At 50.6% G+C, this 12093-nt stretch overlaps 1 long non-coding RNA gene across 1 annotated transcript; it reads left to right on the top strand.

Moving 5' to 3' along the window:
* The first annotated feature begins 1983 nt into the window (after positions 1 to 1983).
* Positions 1984 to 7988, top strand: LOC146768445 (uncharacterized). The gene is made up of 2 exons (XR_014953020.1): positions 1984 to 6755; positions 7204 to 7988. It is a non-coding gene; the product is annotated as an uncharacterized LOC146768445 (long non-coding RNA).
* Positions 7989 to 12093: the final 4105 nt, after the last annotated feature.

Here is a 12093-nt window from a genome sequence, read left to right as displayed (position 1 = left end):
TATTTTGCTGCTTCCTATGTACTCTTGTTTCTGCTCTTTTTGCGGAGGGTGGAGCTGGGGAAGGGTGTGTGGAGTTGTCTATGTCTCAGGTTTGAACCCTTGGGGTTTTTTTAATTAAAACTGAAACACCTAAAACCAAACTAAAACAAAAAAAAAAACCACCTGTCCCAAAAAAAACTTGGGCTAGAAAACAGCTTTTAATCCTTGATAGCCAGGCAGCTGCCTTTGTTGTGGTCCAGACTGATCTTGCTGAACCAGGAGTGTACCTTGTGAGTCTCCTTTTCTGTGAGGAGAGGAGGGGCAATGCTGTTGGGGCTTTGCTAAGGCCTTGGGCAACAGGAAAGTAAGTGCAGCCCTAAGAAGCAGCCTGGAGGCCAGCAAAGGTGGCAGTGGCTGCCCATAGGAAGGGCTCAGTGGGTGCTGGCAGTACCAGCTGACTGCTGTAAGGAGAAGGAACAGGGTATGTACCAAAGATGGCTTAACTGGCCCTGACCATAACTGAAGGAGAAAATATCTGTGACTGCCACATATACTGCAGGAGGGTGGCAGATACTACACACCTAATGTTTCCTTTTGCTGGAGGTACTGCACTGACTGTAACTTGCTCCTTTTCTGAGCTCTTATTTCATCTCTTTATTAAAATTTGAAGTAAGTAGTAGCAAATAATTCACCAATTTACTGTGAGCTATTGCTTTACCATGTGACAGTCACTACTTGTGCATCAAGTACTTGCCCTGAGTTTTAGGGAGAAGCTCCATTGCTGGGGGCAGCGGGGATGTCTGTGGCACTGGCAGAGGCTGCAAAGAGAAGGCAAGTGAAGGTCTCTAACCCAGGACTCCAGGCCATTCTTTAAGGGCTGATCCCTCCACAGACTTGGGAAGGGTGGGGACCCTTCCTATTACAGTCTCATGCTTGGAGTAACACTTATATTCACTTTATTTGCAAACTTTTTCCCCTGCTATTTTAATCTATTTTCAACTGCACAATCTTGGAGCTGAATTAGGGGCATTAACAGGATTACCCTCTTAACTCACAGGACGAAGCTAATTGTGTTTGTCAGCCTGAGTTTGGATGTGGCAGCAGGGATTCCCTGCTGCTCCCCCTGTGTTCAACCAGCTGCTTACCATAAGTTCTGTTAAATATGATCCTTTATTTTAATGTTCTCTTGAAATGCTGCAGTGGGCAGCAGTGCAGAGCCCAATCTGTCACACGTACATCGTGTTCTGTCCTACTGTGCCATGTCAATATGGGGCAACTCCGTTCTATCAGTCAAACAGGGGAGAGAATTCAGGCCCAAGAATTTGCATTTAGATCCTGATTGAATATTTTTCTCAACTGTCCACTCTCTGAATTCCCTCCTTCATACCCTTAAACAAACCACTTAGCTATGTGCGTCAGCAGTTTATTGCACCTTTCCCATGGAAATCCCCGGGGTGAAGGTGAGGAAGCAGAGAGGAGCTGTGCGCTACAGGTCACTTGTCAGTCGCTTGCTGCAGGCGGGGATGGCCGAGGGATGTTCAAGGCAGCGGTGCTGGGCTCCGCGGTGGACATCCTCCTCCCAGTACCTCCCCTTTGGAGCACGGCAATACCCGGCGAGCCCAGAGCGAGTATTGCCGTTCGGGGCTGCCAGCCCCTCTCCTTTCCCAGGCGGCCGCTGGAGCCGGGGCGCGGGAGCTGCGGCCGGCAGGGAGCTCCAGCGCCCGCCCGGAGCCGGGGCGGCGGGAGCGGCCGTGCCCCGCTCCGGCCCGGGCCGTGCCCCGCTCCGGCCCGGGCCGTGCCCCGCTCCGGCCCGGGCCGTGCCCCGCTCCGGCTCGGGCCGTGCCCCGCTCCGGCCCGGGCCGTGCCCCGCTCCGGCCCGCGCCGTGCCCCGCCGCTCCGGCCCGCGCCGTGCCCCGCTCCGGCCCGGGCCGTGCCCCGCTCCGGCCCGGGCCGTGCCCCGCCGCTCCGCGTCCCGGGCCGTGCCCCGCCGCTCCGCGTCCCGGGCCGTGCCCCGCCGCTCCGCGTCCCGGGCCGCCGGGGACCGCCCGCTCCCAGCCGCGTCTCGCTCTGCGCGCTCCCGGGGAAAGCCGTCCGGATGCGCGAGGCAGTGCCGCGGCTGCCCGGACAGGCTGTCGGGATCCTGTCCCAGCCCCGACGGGACAAAGCCCTGGCAGCCTGGTCGGACATCAAGGCTGAACCTGCCCAGAGCCAGCAGCTGAACCTAAGCCCTCCCTGGCCTTCTTCCGCACAGAATTGCCCGGTGAGTCCGTGACACCGGATCACAAACCTCCTTTCCAATTTGTGCTGCACCACCGCCGTGCTGAGCACTGCCGGCACAAACGGCTGGAGCTGTGCTGGCAGGTGCTGTGGGTAGGGCTGGCTGGAAAATCCATTCTTTTGAGCTGTCTGAGGATCCAAAGCCTTTCTGTTTCATGTGAGAATGGGGACTCACCTACCCACACTAGTGCCAGATAGAGGAGAAAGGGGGGAGACAATCCAGGACACAGGACCAGGGAACTCTGTCTGCCATACACATATGAATATTCCCATTAAAAGTTGCAATTTCGACAAATTACTACTCCTTTCCAACAACGAACACCTGAACAGCAAGTTCCCAGCCCACCTTAGGTTTTAAGGTGCATGGTCCTGGGATATCTGCCTTGCAGAGAAGGATGAGGAGCAGACACCCCCTTCCCCAGCTGGGCTTGACAGAGGCGCTGGCCCCGGTTCCCGCGGTCCTGCACGGCTCCAAAGCCGGTGCTCAAGGCCTGTGCGTCAGCAGGGCTGGAGACATGCCCCATGTTATTCCCGCAGGACAGGGATTAGCCCCGCCAGCCACCGCACCCGGCGTCCCTGCCGCTGCACCCCGTCCATGGGCTGCACCGAGCGGAGTGACTGCGGCTGGGGATGGGGACAAGGCGGGAAGGCAGCCCTCAGCACTGGAGAGTTGGCACGGTTTGTTCCCTGCCGGAGAGGGGTGACAGCGGCGGCAGCGGCCACGCCGACTGAAGGCTGCATCCCCACCCCTGCGCTCCCCTGGGCTCAGGTTTCCTTTCTCCCCACCGCAGCCGCTGCCAGACCCAGCCTGCCCACGTGGCAGGCACGGGCTCCTGTGGAGCCGTCAGTCAGTCCGTCCGTGCTGCCGAGCCAGCGGCAGCTGGGCCTCACCTCCCTTAACCCCGCCAGCCGAAGTCAATTCAGATGAAATTTTCCACTTGAGAATCATGCGAGACCAGAATAGCTTTCCAGGGTATTTTTTTTTTTTTTTTTTTTTTTTTTTTTCCTGCTAGCTAGAGGAAGGCCAGGCAATGCTTTGCAATGTTTGCTTTTAAAACACCCTCCAGACGGCTGTAGGAAGCCTCTATTGCATGGGCAGCCCCACAAGGAGGATCACTCAGCCTCCAGCGTGCCAGGCTGCGGCTGCTGGCTCAGTTGGGACCATCGAGCCGAGTCCCACGGAGCCACAGTGCATTTTTCCACGGTGCTGCTGCAGCGGCTGTGGGGTTCCTGTGAGATCCTGCAAGAGGCTGGATAAGTGGGGAATGGACAAGTGGGGGAAAGGCAGAAACAGAAAGGGCATTCCCAGCTTCTGCTCAGGCCCCAAAGTGCTATTTGTTTGGTGGCTTGTGAGCAAAAAAACAATCCACAAAGCAAAGCTGGTTTAGCTTAGCACATTTAGCATGCTGTGCTTCTGCTTCTGCCAAATGCATTTTGCAATCTCCCTGGAGCAGGGCTCTCCCATTGCTGGTGCTGCCAAAGGGCTGGAGCCGCTCTCCAGCGGCAGCAGGCACCCACAGCCCCAGCCCCACTGCACCCATGGCATGCACCCACCCACACCCACCTCCATGGGCCACTGCTGCTCTGCCTGCATGGCTGACATGCTGCTGCTCTCCCGAGCCTAAGGCCCTGGAGGATGCCACCTGCTTGGGCATTTCTGTGGAGTTCTGCCATCAAAGTCAAGATAAGGGGGAGTCACCTGTACCCTGGCAATGAAATGGCAGGCACATAAAGCCCACAGCAGCCCACTGCTCACACACAGACCTGGCTCCAGACCTTGGGGCTCTGGATGACATTTTGGTGCCTCTCACCTGGCTGCAGGCATGTAGAGCTGGGGCTCCAGGCACTAGCTTGGTACAGCACATACTGCTGCTGGCCCAAGCAGTCTCTAGCAACTACTCCCTGCTCAGAGCAGGGAGTTTCTTTGACATTAAACCTATTAAACCAGCAGACTGGTTATATTGGATGCACCTTAAGGAGGATGAGTCCTGCCCCAGTGCAAAACCCTGCAGGACACCAGAATTAGAGAAGTTTCAGAGGAGAGATCTCTGTCTCACGTGCCAAGTGCCCTATCATGCACTCACGCAGGACTAAAGCACTCGGGATGAGATGGTGGTGCAGAAATGCAGACAGCCTGCATGCCACACCAGGACCAGCACAAGCAATGTGCCTGGCTGCCAAGGCACTGGCATCCTCTATACCTGCCGACCAGAGCCTTGCACCTGCCAGGACAGGGCAGGAGACCAATCTGGATGTGACACAGCTGGCAGGGAGAGGAGAGAGGGGATGTGGTGCCAATGCACACCCTGTCACACCACAGCCCGCTGCCCTCAGCAGCACTGGGTTTCCTAGGAGCTGGTGCAGGTTCCCTGTGCCACAGACTGAGCCCGTCTGCCCAACATGCTGCTCTCGGCTTGGAGAGGGTGCAGCTAGGCTTGCTCTACCTACCTATTTCCATATGATCACATTTTCTTTCTACCTGTGACTTTCTATTGCCTCTCCAGTGACTACTAACAATCCCCCAGACTCAGACTGATGTCCCTTCAAGCTTCTGGGATTTGTCTCATACTGCAGCAATTTCACCTTAAAACATGTTGTCTTGTAAGCTTCTATTTACACACTGTGCATGTTTTGCACACACAGCATGCTGGGCTTTCTGCAGCGTGTCCCCAGGATATTCAATAAACCAAAAGTTGTTTCTTTACCCAGTAGTTCCCAGTTTCCCACATAAATGAGATCTAAGGTGATTTGTTTCATTTTTAATTCCAAATGAATGATTGCAAGTCTCAGCAGCAAGGTTTCAGATAAGGTGCAATGGAAAGGTGAAGCTGAGGACATGCAACATAACATATAAAGCATCATGGTCTGGAATAAGCTACACTCAAACCAGCTGAAGGCCCTGACAGCTAGTCAGAAGGCATTGTTTCAGCATTAAGTAGATTGCTATTTTTTTTCCAAAGAAAATCAATTTCTACACTAGGCTCCCTTGCCCAGTTGAGCAAACTGATAAAAGCAAGAAGCAGAACTGTAATGCTCCAGATGGAAGCACAGTGTTTGGCTTGGTATCTAGTCTATAATTCACACAGAGTGTCTGTACTGTCTACAAATGGCAGGACTGGATCAGTAGAGACAGCTTATTAAATGATTATAGCTCCTTTGGACATTTTAAAATCAGTGATCATGGGATTTCACTACAGATCTCCAAAAGCTCCTCTGGGATGGTTCACAGGCTGTCCTGTGCCCATGGAAAAACAGCAAAGGAGGAGAATGACATGGTAGTATGCCTGTCCTGCTGTTAAGGAAGTTTCTCTGTCCATTTGGGAGCCACTCTGGGAGTCTCACTCACATGACCCCAAACTGGGCACTTGGAACTGACAGGTGCCCCACTTGACTCCATACACGCAGCACTCAGTCGTTGTCCCCACCTTGGCTTTCCCATAGCAGAATTTCAAACATCTGGCTCCTTTAGGTATTTTGATTGTGATACAGGAACAACAGCTTGAGCGGATACCTCTGGGGAGGGAACCTCACCAAAGAGATCCCCCATGTTTCATACCTTCACAGTCTATGCACCTGCTCTTCACATGCCTTGCACACATCTGAGTCCATTGATGATATTTGGTCTCAGTAGTGCTGTTCATCGGGCCCTGTGCAGTCTCTGGGTGACCGTCCGCTCCCCAGCTGGGTCCCCATGCAGGCAAAGGGTCAGCATCCATTCATGGCTCATTGCCTGCAAGCACCTTATCCCCCCAAGGCATCATGTGCAGCCTGCACACCCAGCTACTGGCACTCAGTGTGTTCCTCATGCCTCTCCCAAGCTGGCATGAGTTGTAGATGAGCAACCGAAGGATGATGGATGCAGTCATGAGCTGTCACTCCCTGCATGTGCTGTAGGTGCTTTCAGCCCTCTCACCTGGAGCAGAGAGGAGCTGCTGGCCACTCCTCATGCCCCTGGCAGAACATAGGGCTGCTCTTGCTGCAGGCACTGAGGGAACAGGGCCCTGGGGATGGGGCTGATGCCTCCAGCCTGCTCTGTGGCCACTCCTGTTCAACCAGAGTCCAACCAGAGTGTGTCTGCCAGTGTGCAAAGGAGGCACATCCTGAGGCTGGCCAAGCAAGCCCTGCGGAGGGGATTACACTCATGGCAGGGACCACAGACATCAGGGAGAGCCAGAAGATCCCCTCCTGAGTGTCACTGGCTCCACCTGCCAGACTGCAATTAAAAAAACATAAAAGGACTGCAGGAGAAGGAGCTGATGCTCCATGGGAGTTCTAAGCCCTTTTGGTCACAGGGACAGCTGGAGGGCATGTGGTCCTTCTAGGGCTCGGAGTCTTAACTGTCAGCTCTCATTCTTGGAGCTGCAGAGGAAATGGTGGGGAAGCACCTTTGATAAACTGCTGGGGACAAGTGAGTATTTTCTTTAACAAAACATCTGCAGCATTTCCAGCACTTGCAAGCAACCCAGAATCTGAGGTCCATGGCATTTCAACATGTACAGGTAAGGCAAAGTAATGTTTAAAAACTGATCTAAAACTATTGAATTGCATCTTCTTTTGTGTGTGCCTAAAGCACAGCCAGCCCCATGCTTACTCTGAGAATAAGCAAATTCTCAAGTTTTGTTTATGTCAACATGTTACTCCCAATAAAATCCTCTCCTTGCTGAGAGTGAAAGAGGAAAATGTTGCTCTGAACTAGAAGTCAAACCCAACAGACTGCCACTCAAAAGATTGGCAACGAGATCCAGGTCAGGTCTGGGGATGGGCTGGTTGTCCCCACACTTGGGTTTGCTCCAGCATGCCGCAGTGCACCAGCTCATTTCCATCATCCAGGCAGCTCAGAAAGGCAACACTCACCCTGTGCAGCCTGAGACCGTGGTGGGTAGCTCAGCTGACAGTGCAAGAAGCCTGGTGCCCACTGCCCACAGCCGTTTCCACTGCTCCCCCCAGGAGCGACCCGGGGTTTTACTGGCAGCAGAGCAGCTGAGAAGGCACTGGGATACATGGAACACCCTGCGGCTGAGGCTCCTCCGGGGCTTTAAGCAGCGCCTTGCCAGATATGGAGAGTGGCGCAACCAGCCGCCTTGGGAAGCAGCACCGAGACAGGCTGTGCTTTCCTCTTCCTGCCCGGACAGAACCGCCTGTGCAACATGAGAGCTTCCCGCTCGGCGCACATGTAAACAGAGCCCGCAGCCTTTCACCTACTCCGCGCTGTTTACAGACCGCGCTGCTCGCCCTCTTCCCACCGCTGCACTGCAGCTCCTGCGTGCGCGGGTGTTGCACTTGGCGGGGCCATATGGTGTTCTCCTGACATACATCTGAGGCCAGATACGTACTGTACTGACGAGAGATTTAAGATGAGAAAACCTTTCCAGGACATTTAAGCTGTGCAAATAATGATAATAAAAGGCCTTTATAGATGTGTAGGCTTAGTCCAGACAAACCCTTTGCTACTCTGCTCAGTACAAAATATAAACAGACTGTGATTTAAGAGCTTCCTTAGTAAACAAAGCAGCAAATTAGTAAAAGAAACTAATGTGTCTAGAAGAATAAATGCTTCTTAAAATTCTACTTTTCATTCCATGGCAGCAAGAAAAGAGCACTTAGAAATTATTTTAATATGGAAAAGGTCTTACTCTAATATACTAAGATAAGCAAAGAATTATGGCTAAGATTTTCAAATCTACCTAAGGGGTTCAAGTCTCCAATTAAAACAAACAAAGTGAGTACCCAAATCCGTTAAGCAGCCTTGAAAATCATCCTATCTGTGTGCACAGTTCCATGCATATCAAAATATATAGAGCTTCATGAGTAAAGATCTAGCATAGACCAAAGTCAGCATTTCAAGGCATTCTGAGAATATAAATACATAAAAATGAACTCTGGAGAGTTGGGGTATTTGAAAGAGTGCTCTGTTGGGTGATCTAATGATCTAATACGATCTAATCAATACTCATTGTTTATTTAACAAGAGTAAATTTGATCCAAAAGTTTCTAAAACCTTAAGCTCTCCAACATCCAGTGTCAGTGGGATTATCAAAGGGCATTCACCCAGAGTTGCCAAATAGCTCTTCAGTAACCAAACAGACCCACACACCACTTGAATTTGGTTTGGTCAGACATCGTGCCAATAATAGTCATCCCAAAGAGAGGAGAGGGGTCAGTGCATGCAGGCCCACTCGTAGATCTGCACCTAAAAACATGTCTTCACTGTATCATCTGTGTCATCCTAATTTGGATCCAAAAAGCTTCCTTCAGCATGGGTTGCTATGCTGTGTTTCTTTAATTTAGAAAATGCTTTCCAGACATGGTTTTATTTCACATATGTGTACTTTAGTGTCTCAGCTTTGTCTTCCATGGGTGTGCTAACCAGGATGATACAGAACTGATTTCTCTATGACAGCAACTTCTCCAGTTGCTCTTAAATGACATCTGAGCTTTTAATTAACTGACCCTAAGGAAACAGACCCAAACTGTGACAGGCTGACAATATGTGACAATGCAGCTCACACAGGACACAAAACACTGGGGTGGAGGAGAAGGAGGTGTCACACCAGCTTTAGGAGTTCCCAGGACTTCACCAGAAGCAGGAAGTCTTGGGAACCTGAAGCCCAAATAGCAGGCAAAGCTTTCTGGAGAATTCTTATGGATATTACATGTTCCAGATAAATTACAGCTTAGATCATTCACTGTCTCATTAGACTGACGTGGACTTGAGGTTAACATCAAAGCTTCCTGAGGACAAAGAAACCCAAAGGGCTTCCACCTTCCTTCTTTTATTTTGTACTCATGTTCCAGTACTGGTCTCAGACAGTGCTCACTGATTGTGAGCAGGACCCCTGAGAGTGGAATCCACCACCGGTGCATCCAAGTTTGTGCAGTTGAAGGCTGGACACATATGCAGAATAAAAGTGTGAAAAATGTGACCCACTTTATCTGACAAAGCCTTTTGCAGGCACAAGAAGCCCCTGACCCTCATTTGCTGCTTCCTCTTCCACCCACACCCACATTGATGCTGGAAATGCCATTTTTTGGGGGGGGCTCTGAAGACAGTTCCTGATGAGTGCATGACCCTGACTACACAGAGCAGGATGTAACAGTTTTCTGATAGCTACAACTGTTCTAGCTGCAAAACAAACACATGTACACACACAGACATTACAACATCAGTGGGATGTTTTACATCTGGTGCCATCAAATATACGACGGTCTTCAGGACCATCTTGAAAACTTCTCAAAACTAAGGCATCTTTAAACTAGCAAAAGCATCTTGTTAGCTTCTTGAAACTAACAACTAGATGCAAGCTTTCTTCTGGTAGACACCTCTTTCCCATTGCCTATTAGTCCTTGCTCTAAACAGTTCATTGCACTGGCATCAAGAGTGCAGAATCACACTCTCTTTATTTCTGTCCAATATCTGCATTTTCAGTCCCTAAAAAAGGGAGATGAGACAGTATTTTGCAAGAATCATTTTGTGCTTCCACTACTGCAAACCAGTAACTTTTCAACAGCACTGTGAAAAGGCTTCCTGAAAGCTTGTGATGGAAATGAACACATTAGTCCATTTTCAGCCAATCCTCTTTTTATAGAAATAGAGCTTACCTGCAAAACCCACCTTAGCTAACTCAGAAACAGGAAGATACTAGAAAAATGCTGAAAAAAAAAAAAAAAAACAAAAAAAAAAAAAAACAAAAAACATTTTACAAAACCAAATGTTCCTGGAAGTAGTAAGAAATTAATGTCAATTCTCTCCTGGGAAAATGGAGCTAGTTACACACAGGCTGTCTCCTGACTTAAAATTATTTTTCAATACAAGATATATTTGTGAAAACTAAACTGAAAACCAAAGGGATCACAAAACGTTTTATGTCAGTCCTTCAGCTTCACTCAAAGAGACAGAGCCAGGAGCCAAAGAAGAGATTTAAGATGGACAAGCATGTTCCTGAAAAACCTGGAGGAGCAGAGCCACTGCCCCTCAGCAGAGCAAACCTGCAGTTGACAGCTGCCATGCTGTGCAGCACATCCAGGGGGAATGGGGCAAAATGGAGGCTTCTGGAGCAGGATAAAGGTAACCAAGTTTTCCCTGAGGCAGCTGCTCTGTGAGAGCCTGGTTCACTACAGGGTCTGAAACTCTATGTGCCCTGTCTCAATAGCTACGTCATACCTACTTTCCTGCTTCCTTGGTGCCCTTGCAAGTCACTCAGCCTTTTCACCTTCTCTAAATTTGAGTGCCCATCACAGTGTCTCCTCTCTTCCCTCAGTTTTTCCCCAGGTCTCTTGGCAGCAAAGGGTAGTGTGTGCTATGTTCGAGCTGCAGACATGTGTGTGAACACCTGCATGCCAACAGCCAGCAAACAGCCTGAAACCTTTCCTGCTGTACCTCCATGGGACTCTGCTCTGCCCAGCTGATGGTTCTTGTGGGCACTTGTGGTGGGATCCACCTCACCTCACCTGCTTTGTAGAGTCACCTACTGTGGTTGCTGCCCAGGTTTCCATTATCATCAGGGAGATGGAGTCAACAGAGCCCAGAATGTAGTTCATTCCACATCAGGGAAAAACATAACTTGCTTGAACCCAGTGGTTTATATTTATTAGCACTTCACTGATGATAAAAAGAGCTATAAAACCAGATGCTTGTCTTATAAACACCTAATCTTAAATGAACTCAACCCATAGTGACTCTGGGTACATTTATATACACTTTCTTCTTGAAACCCAAGAACAACTGTGGGCCCAGGGTCAAAATCCAACACTGCAAACTGGCTCAGTTTCTTGCTGCTTACAACAAAGATCCTTTGGAGTAGATGATTTGCACCTACAGAGAAGATGAAGTGTTGCAGTGTGGTTTAATTTAGTCAGTTGGTTTTATCAATGTTAGTTAGCCTTTATGCTCCCCCATTTGTCCCCCTGTTACATTATCATAGGTTGTCATATCCCTCTCTGGTTTATCCCCATTGGGCAAGACAGGTTTGCACCCCTGTCTGCCCACCCCTTATTTAAGTTGCTGTAATCATTGATTTCTTTGGCATTTTTCACTGCATCCACCCAGAGGGCACCTTTCTTGCCCCACCTGGGGAAATCAAAGGACTCTTTGGGCTTGCAGACAAGTGTCCTTCTCTCATCCCTTCACCTCCTCTCAGCGTGCAGAGTTGCCCAAGCTGCACCCACGAGCAGCAGCAGCACCATCGGGGCAGACGATTCTCCCTGAGGTGCCGCTCACGGGGCGGCCTCACGCGGGCGGTGCCGGCCAGACCCTTCCACCCGCCCGGGGCCGGGCAGGAACCACCGCAGGGCAACGCCAGCACAGGGCTCACCTGCTCACCCACAGGCCTCCTTGGCTTCCTGTGCCTGAGTACTCCCCATGCTCAGAGCCTTCCATGGCTCTTTTACAACAGACCCATGCCTACATATCTACATCCTTTCAGACACTGACCTTGTCCACCTCTTCCCCACCTCCCTTCCCTTCTTCCCCTCGTGGAGAGAAGATTTTGGACCAGGGCAACAGCAGTCATAGGCAGGCTCAGATTGACGAGGTCTTTAGAAGGCTGCCTGCCAACCCTTTAATGCCAACACATCACTCACAGGCCCTGCAGAGTTGTGGGTACCATAACAAGCTACATGGGTTCAGTCTGCACCACAGATCCAGCTGGAAAAATGTATCTTCTCCACTATAGGCAAGACATTGCCCTCTTCTAGAAAAGGGACACTGTCCATCATTCCATGACTTAATCATTCCATTAGGTCAGGATGCCACTGTGCATGTCACCTCAAACAAGGCTCATACTGTCCCTCTTCTTACTGCTTGTTGTGGTTTAGCCTCAGCTGACAACTAAAAACTAT

The sequence above is a fragment of the Lonchura striata genome, chromosome 2, assembly GCF_050655825.1.
Source record: "Lonchura striata isolate lonStrDom1 chromosome 2, ASM5065582v1, whole genome shotgun sequence".
NCBI lineage: Eukaryota > Metazoa > Chordata > Aves > Passeriformes > Estrildidae > Lonchura > Lonchura striata.
Note: the sequence above shows the minus strand (reverse complement) of the source record. Positions and strands in the feature narration are given on the sequence as shown.